The 12,396-nt window shown below is 53.7% G+C and overlaps 1 protein-coding gene across 1 annotated transcript in view; it reads left to right on the top strand.

The window, feature by feature from the left end:
* Window positions 1–671: 671 nt before the first annotated feature.
* Window positions 672–12,396, top strand: part of CASZ1 (castor zinc finger 1) — a 147,819-nt gene continuing 136,094 nt past the window's right edge. Inside the window, exon 1 of the mRNA XM_032605175.1 lies at window positions 672–747. The gene's annotated coding sequence lies outside the window, so the exon portion shown is untranslated. The remainder of the gene's footprint in view (window positions 748–12,396) is intronic.

The raw sequence follows: 12,396 nt of genomic DNA, 5'->3' as shown, positions 1-12,396 counted from the left end.
TCCTTTCACTCTCTGAAATAATATTATTCTTTTGTTTTAATGTCCATTATCTGTACCCCCCCCACCCCCCCGCCCCACGGCCCGAGGTTCATTCTTCACGGCTTATCTTGTTCACTTAGGATTTATTTCTTGCACAATGGACTGAATGAAAAACTCCCTTGCAAAGAATAAGTGCAAAGCGGATATCAAAACAGTGAGGACATCACGTTCTTTTGGGTTCGACAGTTCTAACATTCTAACTTGCAGGAAAGAGCTAGTTCTTCAGAGGAAAAGTGGGAAGCAGACTGGCTCTCGGGGTTCAGAACAGGTGAAAAGTAACCCACTCCCGTCTCTCCTCTCTTGTCCCCCACGCCTTTGCTCGACTCAGTCCGGGGTGGAGAAAAGCTTCTCCAGCTGCAAAACGGAGCCGCGCGCTCAGATCTGCTCCGCAGGCCGCGTCCCGCCGCGCGCGCCCGCCGAGCTCCGCGGGGCGGTGGGTGGGAAGAAACCGGGAGGGGAAGGTCTGGGGGTGTGAGGGTGGAGCGGAGCCCGGCCCAGCGATCCGGCCCGGGTTTTGCTTGCCACCCACTCGCCCGCTCGGCCGCGGAGAATTCCTTAATCACAGCGGGCGAGAGCAGAGACTGGGAGCGAAAAATCCGGGATCCGGCAACTTTGGGTAGCGCATGCGCGCCCGCGGCGCTCCATCCCAAACACACACACATTTTTCCCCCGGACTTGGAAAGTCACCCAAAGCCGCCCCAAGTGCAGGTAAGAGACTCGGCGCTCCCTCCGCCGCGGCCCCCCCCACGCCCCTCAGCTCCGCGGGCCTCCCGGGGTGCTTCCCCGCCTCGCCCCCTGTCCGGGTGCAGCCCCCCACCCCCGGGGCTGCCGGTTGCAGCCGGGAGCGGGCGAGCGAGCGAGCGAGCGAGCGAGCGAGCCAGCCAGCCAGCCTGAGAGCGGCGGTTGCCACCCAACTCCGGCCGTGCGGGAGGCAGGGGGCACGGAGGGCTGGCACCCGGGAGCGGGGCGGCGCGTCGCCCGCCGCGGCCAGGGAATGCCCAGCGCGCGGCTCCGAGGAAGGGGAGGGCTGCTGCTCCTGGGGGTCACTTACTCCAACTGAGGGGGCGGCGGGGTAAGGGAGAAGAGGGGGAGGTGCCAGGCGCGAGTGCAGGACTTTGCAAATAGGGTGGGGGCGCCCCCCGCGCTGCGGGCTCCGGGGGGGGGCAGGTGCTCGCCAATACCCAGTAATCACTCCTTCCCCCTACGCTCCCCCCCTCAGCCTCCCGAGCTGCAGGGGTTCGTGCGCTCTCCAGGGCAGAGAAGGAGGCAGGGGTGAGGGGCGCCTGGGGTGACTTTGCAAGACTTTGCTCAAGGGAAGGGGGTGGGTGGGGAACCCCTCCAGCCGACTCTTGTGCCCCAGTACCAGGGTGTAGGTGCTACCGGCAGAGGTAGGCAGTGTTCACTCAGGCGCGGGGTGCCAGGGGGTGCCTCCTGGTGGGAAAACGAAGGCAAAGGTTGCTTGGCTGGGGGGAGCGGCGCCCCCTTTTTCATTTGTGCCTGGGAAGTTTGTCTCAAGTGCGCTGCTCCGGGCGCGGCAAGTGGAGCTCCTCACTGCCCCCCCACCCCCCACCCCAGCCTCTCCGGGTGCAGGGCTGGCAGTGCTGGGCACAGGGAGCCGGGATGCCGGCTCAGGGCCGTGTGACTGTCGGCGGGAGCCCGCCTGAGTCCCGGGAAAAGTTCGGGGGAGTTGCCGCGGTTGTCGTGTGCTCTGGGAGAGAAGTTGCGCCCGGGGACTTGGGATGCCCGGCTGGCGGGCCGGTGGGCGGGTGGAGCCGTGCACTCTCAGGGGGCTCAGTTGAGGTGGGCGAGGGTCTGGTGGGGTCTGTGCCCCCAAGGGTGGGCTTAGGGTGACCCCGGGGCTCAACAGTTGGGGAAAGGGAGCCCTGAATCCAGGGCGCACGGCTAAAATAGGCACCAGGCGGAGGACAGAGAATGGTAGCTTGTGGGAACACGGAGGGGCACCGAAGGGGAGAGGGCCGGGCTGCCTGGTCACTTGGGGTCGAGTTTCAGGGCACAGGAGTGCGTGGTGGCTGGTGGAGGAGTGTCGGGGAGCGGGGCTCCAGGGGGCGCACGGGAATGGGGGATCGGCCGGACCGACAGTCCCGGGGCAGGGGGCCGAGTTGTGCGCCCGGGGTGAGCCGGCCGGGCGGAGCGGCGGCCGGTTTATTTTTACTCGGTGGCATTTGCAGAATGTGCAGCTGATGGCCGTCGGCCGCCAGGAAGTTTTGCTTTCTGTTCTTTCTCTCTTTCCGAAGCCAGCGCGGCCGGCAGCGGACGGGCTGGGGAGCCGGGCCTGGGAGGGGAGGGGGCGGCCCTGGGTTGGCAAGGTATGGGCAGGGGCGCACTGGGGCGGCGGGCGGGGGCTGGCCGGGCGAGGGCGGCGGGCGGGCTCTGGGCCGCTGCAGAGCTTTTGGGCGAATGTCTGTCCCCAGCGTTGGAAGCTCCTCGGCGAGGGGAACAGGTGTATGCGCCGTCAATCACGGCGGGAGGGACACTTTGGGGGCGTAGATTAAGATAATAATAATAGATTTTCCTCTAGGGGGTGGGCAGAGATTCTTCCTACAAGTCATCCCCGACCCGGGTCCGGAGTTGGGGGAGGAATGGAGTGCCGAGGGAGGCAGGGGGACGCTTCACCCTTCCACACAAGTTTCTTTCTCCTGACCCGGCTTCAGCTTGGGAAGCGGGCCTTGGGTGCGGCGAGGACCTCCTTCCAGTCACGATGGGGAGGGGGCGGGCGCGTGTGCGGTGTGTATGATTTGTCCACCAGCAAAGCAGCAAAAACACCCCTCCAACGTGCCTGGAGCTCCCCCAAACCCGGCTGGATCAAGGGGCAACCCGGGGTTATGCGTCGCTGCCCGGGCGGAGCCTGGGGCCACGACCCTCAGAGCGTGTGGTTGTCCCGCCAACACCCCGTACACTCAAAGAGATGGGGGCGGCGAGGGGGAAAAAGCCAGGATAATCGCCGGGCAAAGTTGGTAAATGTAGGGCGTCTCAAAGCTGGTACAGACGCGCGATGAGAGCGCGCGAGGAGACTGGAAAACAGATCGCCGGGTAAATTGGTGCGCCTGCCCGCCTACCCACCCCACGGCGCGCGCGTGCGCTCGCACACACACACACACACACACACACCACACACATGCAACACACACACACACACACACACACACACACGTCGCCGTCCTAAAGGGAGCTGTCCGGGCTGAGCAGGAGCAGCTGCGCCGGGCGTGGTGAGGGGGGTAGTTGGTCCCCGGGGGCTGCGCCCGGGCTGCGCTCCACGTGCCCAGAGGGGGCGCTGGGCCGTTCGGCGCCCGAGCGCAAAGCTCCGGGTTTGCGCCCTGGTGGCGGCGAGGCGGTGCGTCCCGGGCGGGCGTCGCGTCCCGCGCCATCTCCGGCGACTCGCACTGCCTCCGCTGACGCCCAGCTGCTTTCCCACTTCCCAAACTTCGGCATTATGGTTTTCACCTCACTCGAGCTCTGAGACCCTCTCCAGGGCAGGGTGGGGAACTTTTCGCTTCCCGGCAGCGGCCACGGCCTCTCTGCCCGGAATCCGGCGAATTGGAGAGATTGACTCCCCCCCTCCATCTTGTTAGCCACCTTAGAGGCGGTTAACGAGAGTTTATGGGGAATATTGTTGAACTTCAGTAATCAGGTTTCCAGCGATCTTATGCCTCCTGTTTAATTTATTAGACTAGTTATTTATTCTGTTGATGATAATCTGTTGCTGGTTTCTATGGAGATGTTAAACTGATCTCTTTCAGAAATCAAACTCCATATGCACTAAAACGTTTAAAGGGGCAGTATCTCTCTCCTTTTTCTTTTTCCCTGACTTTTGTTTTGTTTTGTTTTCTAGACTTTGCACCTTGCAGACACTTTGCGTCTTTCTCTGAGTCTCGGTGCATTTTATTTCCTTCTTACGAAGGAGAGAAGCCCGGAGACTCACGCTTTGTGGCAAGTACAGCTTATTATGGCTAGAAGAAAGCCAAGGCTTTGATCCCTAAGTTGCATCATCATTTAAAACAGATCATTTCACCACCACCCCCCTTCTCCCCCATAATATAAGAGCAAAATTCTTTCAAGATCAAAGAGTTCAATCTAAAAAAAAAAACAACAAACTGTTGTGAAAAAAAAGGAAGTCAGTCAAATGTGAACCTCTCCTATATATCTGCTCCCCTTGTGTTTAAAGAATTTTTTGCATAAGAAAAACAAAACTTGTAGCTCAGCTAATTTTTCATACTTATTAATAGTTTATCATGCCCCCCCACACACTTTTTTTAATTTAAAAAGAAGTTCAAAGTTAGATTTCTCTGCCTGCGGGGGTTGAGGTATATTTGCTTCTCTTTTAGATCCTGACCATCTGTTTTTGGAAAATTAGCCTCTGGGAAGAGGGGAAAAGGAGTTTTTACTCAAACCTAATGGAGTGCTTTAAATTTTTAAAAAATATTCTCACCCAAATATTTTAAAGTCTCAATTTTTCTACTTTTTCGGGGAATATCAGTAACCTCTGGTGTATGAGAGCATATCAACTTTTCCTCCTTTTCCCTCTTCTCCTCTCCTCAGGTATTTTTCTGTAGACTTGTGACTTTGAGGGGGTGGGTACAGTGAATTAAGAAAGTAAGGCAAAAAAAAATTATCTTGGTTTGTGACACTCTGAAAAATTGCAAACCCACTCTGAACTCAGATATTTATCACGCTGACAGATATGATACAAAGCGATTGCATTTCCTAATGATCCTCTGGGACTGAGTTGTAGGTAAAACCATTTAATGCATTTTTAATATTAAAGTAAGGCCTGGGTTCCATTTTCTTGGAGGTGGGGGAAGTGGATGTCCCTCTCTGGAACTGATGCTTTCTGAGTGTACTGTTTTGTTTTTCAGCTAGAGCCCACCACCTTCCACCCCTTCACATTTCCACTTACTTTGGGGAGGGATGAGCCGCACACAGGGCATTTGGCTTTTATAAATAAATTTGTATCTGGCCAGAAGATCCAATGCTAAATAAGAGCACACTTTAAAAAAAAAATAAAAAATAAATAAAAGAAAAATACAAACCTCAGACTCCACCCCTGCTATAGGAAATAAAACAGAGGCAATACTTGACTTTTTTTTCTCCTTCTGCCATCCTGGTTCTCTTTTATATTATTTTATTTTGGAAGAGGGTGGAGTGGTTGTTGCTTCTCAGCTCAGAGGAGACAGGACCCATTCCTGTTATTTCCCTCTCTGCTGTATTTTAAAAATGTGTTTGATTTGGATTGCAAACAGAACAGGCTTACCGGTAGAAAAGAGCACTGTGGCTTTAAACTCACGAGTTTGCATATTCTCCTTGTATCTTTCCCCTTTGCTAATTATTGTGTTGTTTTCAGAGCAAATATGTCATATCCATGGCGACCGGGCAGGTTTATTGTCTTTCTGAAGCAATAGCTCACATAAGTAATTAATGACTTTCTTTTTTTTTCCTCTGGCTTAGGTTAAACAGATCATTCAAGGAAAGTCATATCTCTCTTCTCTCTTCTCTCTCTCTCTCTCTTTCTCTCCCTCTCTTTTTTAGCCCAGTGACATAAGAACATGAGTTAGAACAAGAAAATACTTTAACCAAGAAGTCAACAGCTTATTTTCCCCCATTTCTTTTAAAAGCTAAAGTGTCAGCTTTCAGACATATGAGGCTGTCATTCTTGCAGCCGAGAGCGGTGCGGTCCACGCGTGGGTTGGAAATCCATTTGAAGGTTGCACAGCAGGGCAAGTGCTGGCATGGGGGGAGTAACCTGAAGGAATTTGTTTTTGAGGTGGGGGGGAAGCACTCCAAAATGAGTATTTCTCCTGTATTTAGCGGAATTTAATTAAATTGTGTACAGGAAGGAATTAATGAGTCGGTAGTAATGTCGTCGTCATAGTCGTCGCCCACCACCCACCTCCGGCCCCCTTTTCCCAGTCTGGTTAATTGGAAAGACAAAGTTTTTCTTTTCAATTCACCTTGAACTTCAGCTTTCTCCAGCCTTTGTTTCAAGTGCTTTTTCCTAGAAAAGTACCTTTTGGAATCCCTTCTGGTTAGTATTTCTAGTAATATAGCGGGAGTTTGTTTTTTCCCTTTAGACCTACACCTCAGAGCTGGTTTCTGCTTCTCAGGAATCAACAGCTATGATGGTTGATTATGACTTGGATTTTTAAACTTTTTTCTTTTTTTTGGGGAGGGCAGCTTTTGAGGATGTAAAATGATATAGATGGCCCATCTCTCTTCCGTGTCAGGGAGGGTAGAAGCAATGTTTTCCTTTAAAAAAAAAAAAATCACCATTTATGTTCCACCCTTTTCAAATGGACCTTTTGCTAATAAGCCTTATGATGTCACCCGGTAACTTTAGAAATATCCTATGTGTCCAGCTGATATTCTCCAGCAGCCCCGCAACAGACATGCGTTAATTAGGCACATTTATATGCTGTTGCCCCTCTTTTTGAAATTTCAGGTGTAACCAAGGGTCTGTGTGTGTCCTTAAGAAAGGGGAATGAAATAAAGAGAAAAGCATTTATATTATATTTATACCTGGACACAATGAAAAAGGATAGTTCCCCCATCTGAAGTAAGTTAAAAAAGGCTGTGAGTCAACTGAATGAATCTTTAGGCTTTTGGCATTAAAAATAAAAATATAAAGCAGAAGAGAGATTTATTTGGTATCTGGTTTCTGAAGAGGAGAAGAGAAGGCCAGGCAAGTCTGACGCTGAGACTCCAGCGGACTTGTAATTGAGCCCGTAACCTCTTGATGTCTATATCAGAAAAACAGACACGAGCAGAGGGAACGGAGGAGAGGCAAACAAGCCTTGTAGAGGAGGGAGCTCAGGGGGAGATTCACAGAGAGAGAGAGAGAGAGAGAGAGATTTAATTTATAGACATTTTAAAAACCGTAATTTCATTAGGATCTGTTCTTCCCCTTCTCTGAAGGGCAGCCCGGCAGACCGATAAGGCCAGTCCCTCTGCCAGGATGCGTGGTGTGTGGGTGGGCGTGAACGTGGGCATCCTTTTCAGTTCCGAGGGAGCGTTTGTTTCCCTTCTGCCTACTTTCTGCTGGCTTCCTCATTTTGGAATTTAAAAATCCCAAATCGCCAAAAGTTAGCCGTGGCTTCTGGCTGCCTGGTGGTCTCCCCTGTGGGTGCCGCGCCGCTCCATGAGCGGGTCTGTCTGCTGCCTGGCCTTTGGCATCAGTGCGTCTTCCTTCTGTTGCCAGGTGGCCCGTGGTTCCAGCCACGTGAGACCACTGGAGAGGGTGGGCACCCCCATCTCTGCCCCCTTCAACTTCACCAAGTTAAGTTGCTGTGGTTCGGAGGCTACAGTGTCGGGGGAGCCGGGGGGAAGCGAACGCCTGTCGTAAATTCTGCAAAAATTAATAAACTGTTTAAGAGCTGCCCGTTAACAAGGGTGTACAGGCAGGCCGGGCCTTCTCCTGTTCCCCCTGTTCAAAGTCCAGCAGAGCCAGGGTGGCCGGGACGGTGGGAAGGGAAGGGGGAGTTTGTGTTTTGTTTTTGTTTTTTTTATCTGAATAATTGAGAACAACTGGAGAGAGGGATTTGTTGAATATAAATCCTCAAGTGCCCTTGTTCCATATTGTTGGAATTTTTTTTTTTCCTTTTGGTCTAGATTTGTCCTGTGTGTCTTTGGTGGAAAAGATACGTACAGAAAGAGAGCAAAGGAGGGGGATGGGGGGGAGAGAGAGAGAAAGAGAGGGAAGGATGGAGAAGAGAGAGAGAGGGAGACGTGTGGCTCCTTCGGAACTCATTATCATTCTTAATAAGTCTTAAGGAATAAAGGAGAGCATTGAGTATAAATGCTGGGTAATCCTAACACTTCTCAAGGTGAGAGGAGTCTTGAGGACACAGAGAAAAGAGAGAGCAGAGGAGCGGGTGGGAGGGGGCCCAAGCAGCCCTGGGGGAGTGGCGGGCCCAGGGTCTGGGGGGCTCTGCAGGAGGCCTGGAAGCTGGGGTTGGGGACACCCAGAGGGGCCCCAGTGAGATGGTGTCAGAGATGACACTGGGGATCTCCAGGAGAGGGTGACTTGCTGGGACAAGGAGCAGGGGTGATGGGAACCTCTACACTGGGCCCGCCCTGCTTTGGGTTGGGGTGGAGGCCAGGGGCCACAGGGCCTTTGCTCCCTCCTGGGCGCCGTCTCCCCAGCCAGCTCAGCCCCTGCCCCCTGGCCTCGGGTTCCCAGAGGAGGCCCCGGGGTCTTGTCCTGCTCGTTCTGGCTCCCTTGCATTGTCTGCTCTGGGAAGCGGGAGGGACAGAGCAGCGGCCAGAGCTCAGCTCCGGACACTAGGTGGCTTAGAGGATCTTCGAGGTTTTCCAAGACGAGCAGCCACTGGCTTCCTTTCTCCTCCCCGCTGGTGGGCTCCGCTGTGCCCGTCCTCTGCCGGGTCCGGGCAGCCCTGGCTGACTGGCAGGAGGGCGAGTGGGCGCGGGCCCAGGGGTCATGGCATGGCTCCTGCAGCCGGTGGTCTCAATGAGCAGCTTCCAGGCAAGGCGAGGAGGAGGCCAGGGGCAGCTTCCGTGGGGGGAAGGCAGCCGGTCAGGGCCACTTACAGGAGGGCCAGTTGGAGCTCAGCCCTGTGTTCTCTGCCACTTGGGCATGAGGCACTGCTGAGCCCATGGTGGGAGTGGAGGGCAGTCTCTGCTTCTTCCCCTTTTGAGTTCATGTGCCCCCTTGGAGAATCCTCTTAATAAAAAAATCTCATAAGCATAAATACTGCTCATACTTGGAGGGGTTTCACAGGTCTTATAAACCCAACCAAGGACCCTCTAGGGTCCCTTGCTCTGGTGGACTTCTTTCCAATTCTCCAGGACTATAGTGGGGAGGGGGGCAGTAATGAGGCAAAATCAGTTCTCACCGCCACTACCACCGCTGCCGGCCTCAGTACCTGGAGAGCAGAGCCACGTCAAACTGTGACACCCACTGGGTCCCCGCAGGTGGATCAGGGCCAATGCTTAGGCGCCCATCTGAAGCACCACACCTGATAGGTAGTTGCTCTTCTCTGGGCCAAAGGCCACCTCCCCCTCATCCGGCTGGCATTGTCTCGGGTTCCTGGGGTGTTTGAAGGGTCTTAGCCAAGGTCACGTCAGAACCACTGATTGTTTTCTCTAGGGACAGTGGTGGGCAGGGAGACACAATTCAGGTTTGACTTACTGTAGTCAGGTTTTGTGTGTGTGTGTGTTTAAACTCTTTCTATTGGAGAGTAACTTCTGGGGAGCATGCAGGAGGGGGTGCGTGGGAGTTAGAGATGAAGGCTGATGACTGAGCTGGTGAAGCCTGGAGGGAGAGCAGGACGGGTTAATGGCGGGTGGATTCTGCTTTTCTGCTGTTTAAAAGCAGTAATGACCAAATTGCGTGCCCTGCGTGTGCCTTGCTGACGAGATTTACCGAAAGGAAGCTGCGCTGCCTCCCTGCTGCTGGTCTCGGGGGGTGGGTAAGCCTGTGTATGTGTGTGTGTGTAAATGAGAAGACGGGGTGGGGGAATTAGCTCTGCCAGGCTGGCACCCTTCCCCAGCACTAATTGCTGGCAGAGTACCCACAGGGGCTGTGCCAGCGTCTCCAGCTCTGCCCGCCCCCCTCGACCCCGGGGAGCTCAGCTGTGCAGCTCGCTATGTGAGGGCCATTTCCGGGCCCACTAGTCCTGGAGGCTTCTTTGGGAATTTCAGGGAAATCTGATCCTTGGTGGGTGGGGTGACCATGGGCCAAGCCCCAGCATCCCTGGTCTGGCATGAGGGGACAGGGTAAGACTTAGGTGGTCCAGAGCTCCCCTGAGGTCTAGTTGTAAGCATCAGGAGACCCCATTCCAGTTCTGATTCTGCAGTAAGTCATCGTGTGGCCTTGGGCAAGTCATTCGACCTCTCTGAGCCTCAGTTTCTTCTCTTACCAAATGGCCTCTGACACTATTGCCCTCACAGGGTTGCCCTGACCGTCGGCTGGGCTTGTAGCTGTGAAAGTCCTTTGACATAATTAAGCGTGATGAAGAATTTATCATGGTCTCGTTGTCAAGTGCAGGGTGCCCCCAATGTCAGATGAGCCCGTTTTATATAATATGGTATTAGTCTCAAAGGGGACGCCTATGAATTCCATTCCAGAAAGCTTTGAGCCTGGATGTTGCGTGGTGCTGGGGTTGCATTTTTGTACCAGGTTGTGGGTTGGTTCTTTTTTTGGGGGGGGAGGGTGGTAAATAAGTTGTGTAATTCAATCTTTAGAAAATGAACAGTTAAATGTATCAACCTGGATGAATCTCAGAAACACAATGTTAAGCCCCAAAACAAGTCACAGAAATCGCTGGGAGCTTGGGGCTGAGTTGGGGGTGGGTGTTGCTTTTCAGGCAGTATGGGGGAGCCCATTAGGATGTGCGGTGTGCTTAGCTGTTTTGAGCCATGGATTCAGTGAGGAGCTGTGTATATTGTAGATTATGCATTCTGGAGCCAGCTAGCTGGGGGGTCAAAGTTGCGCCCTTACATCGGTTACTTAACTAGCCTGTGCCTCATTTTTCTCACCTGTGAAATGGGAATAACAGGACCTACCTCCTGGGGTTGGTGTGAGGATTAGATACGGTACGACGTGTAAAGTGTCTTCCAGACCCAGGTAGGGGTGAGTGTGGTCGTATATGCTGCCCTCCAGGGAGTGCTGTGGATGGGAGCATGGAGCAGCCGCTCTCTACGTATCTGGGGGCTGGGACCCTGGTAGGAGTGGTGCACGATGGTGTTGGTTGGAAATTCTGAATTTTGTGTTTTACCTCTCTGGGCTGCCTTGGTATTTTTGGTGATGAATCAGAAGGGGATGAGAAGTAAGACTGTGCCCACTTTCAGAGTCAGAGCCCAAGTGGGGCAGGGGCCCTTGGTCTCTCTTTTCCACTGTGGCCAGATCGGCTGTTCCTGGAGCTTGAGGGGTAGGGTGGGGGCAGACCCTGGGAACTCACTCCGGGTGCCGGTGGCCTCCACCTGTGTTCCTGTGGCCCGGGGGCCTAGTGCTGAATGCCGGGGGTCCCTGGGGTCCACGAGTGTGCAGAGGCTCTGCTGTGGTGGAGACACATGGCTGGCAGAGGGTTAAGAGCTGCCGCTGGAGTCGGCCTGAGCCCGGTGTGAATTTTGTTTCTCTCAACGGGGCAAATGAATTCCTTTAATTCTTTGTTTCCATGTCTGTAAAATGGGAGTTGGAATTCCTACCTTGTGAGAATTAGGTGAGAGGATAGTGATCGTAGCTGCCACGTGCTGAGGGTTGACATCAAGCTTTCTTTCATGAACCGAGCTTAGCCCAGTGAGCAGCACACAGTAGGGACCACGGATAAGGATCAGAGGATTAACAGACCAGCCTTGGGCCAAGCCTCAGGTGCGTCCCTGGATGACCTGGAGCTAACTGGAGTGCAGGAGGGCCTAGCCAGGGTAGCTGGGCAGGGGCGTCATGTGGATGGAGCCAAGGTTTAAGCCCACCCTTGGGTGATTCTGCTCTGGGGGCCACTCCCCAGGCATGGGTGGCAGTGGGGAGGGAAGGGTCCGGAGCAGAAACAGAGGAGGCCTGGCGGCAGTGACCTAAGGAGGCAAGGGCATGGGGGCTGTGAAGCAGGGAGCACTGGAGGGGCGAGGGGCACTTATGGAAGATGAGGTGTATGAAACTCCATGGGCCTCTCCCATTTCACTGTGCTATACCCAAACACCCCGGTTCTTGTTTCACTATCTGAGATCTGGGAGCAGGTTAATTTCCATGACGAACCCCAGGCCACGTGCTCCGAGGATTTATCTAATTAAACTGATGCTTTTTTCTAAGAAAGAAAGAAAGGAGGGGAGGGAGGGAGAAAAGAAAGATAGGAAGAAAGCAAGGAAGGGAGGGAGGGAGGAAAGGAGGGAGGGAGGGAGGAAAGGAGAGAGGGAAAAGAAATTGAGGAACAGAAGGAAGGAATGAGAGGGAGGGAAGAAGGGGAGGAAGGAAGGAAAGATAAGAAGGAAAGAAGGAAAGGAGGGAGGGAGACAGATTAGCTGGAGGCAGACCGGTGGTTTTTGAAAGGCCATGACAGAGTGGAGGAGATACTTGATGTTTACGGTGGGGGTCTTCCCGGTGGGCCAGGTTTCTGTCTTCTGTTACTTTTCATGTATTTCCAACATAGCTCTTGGGCTGGGAAGGAAAGGGCTAGCTAGAGGGATTCTGGATGTGTACTGTTCACTACAGTAGCCGCTAGCCCATGTGGCAATCTAGATTAAGTTAAATGAAAAATTCAGTTCTTCGGGAATTCACTGGAGGTCCAGCGGTTAGGATTCCGGGCTCTCACTGCCGAGGTCCCATGTTCCATCCCTGGTCGGGGGAACTAAAATCCCACAAGCCACACGGCGTAGCCAAAAACAAAAATCCAG

The sequence above is a fragment of the Phocoena sinus genome, chromosome 1 (genome assembly GCF_008692025.1).
Source record: "Phocoena sinus isolate mPhoSin1 chromosome 1, mPhoSin1.pri, whole genome shotgun sequence".
NCBI classification, from domain to species: domain Eukaryota; kingdom Metazoa; phylum Chordata; class Mammalia; order Artiodactyla; family Phocoenidae; genus Phocoena; species Phocoena sinus.
Note: the sequence above shows the minus strand (reverse complement) of the source record. Positions and strands in the feature narration are given on the sequence as shown.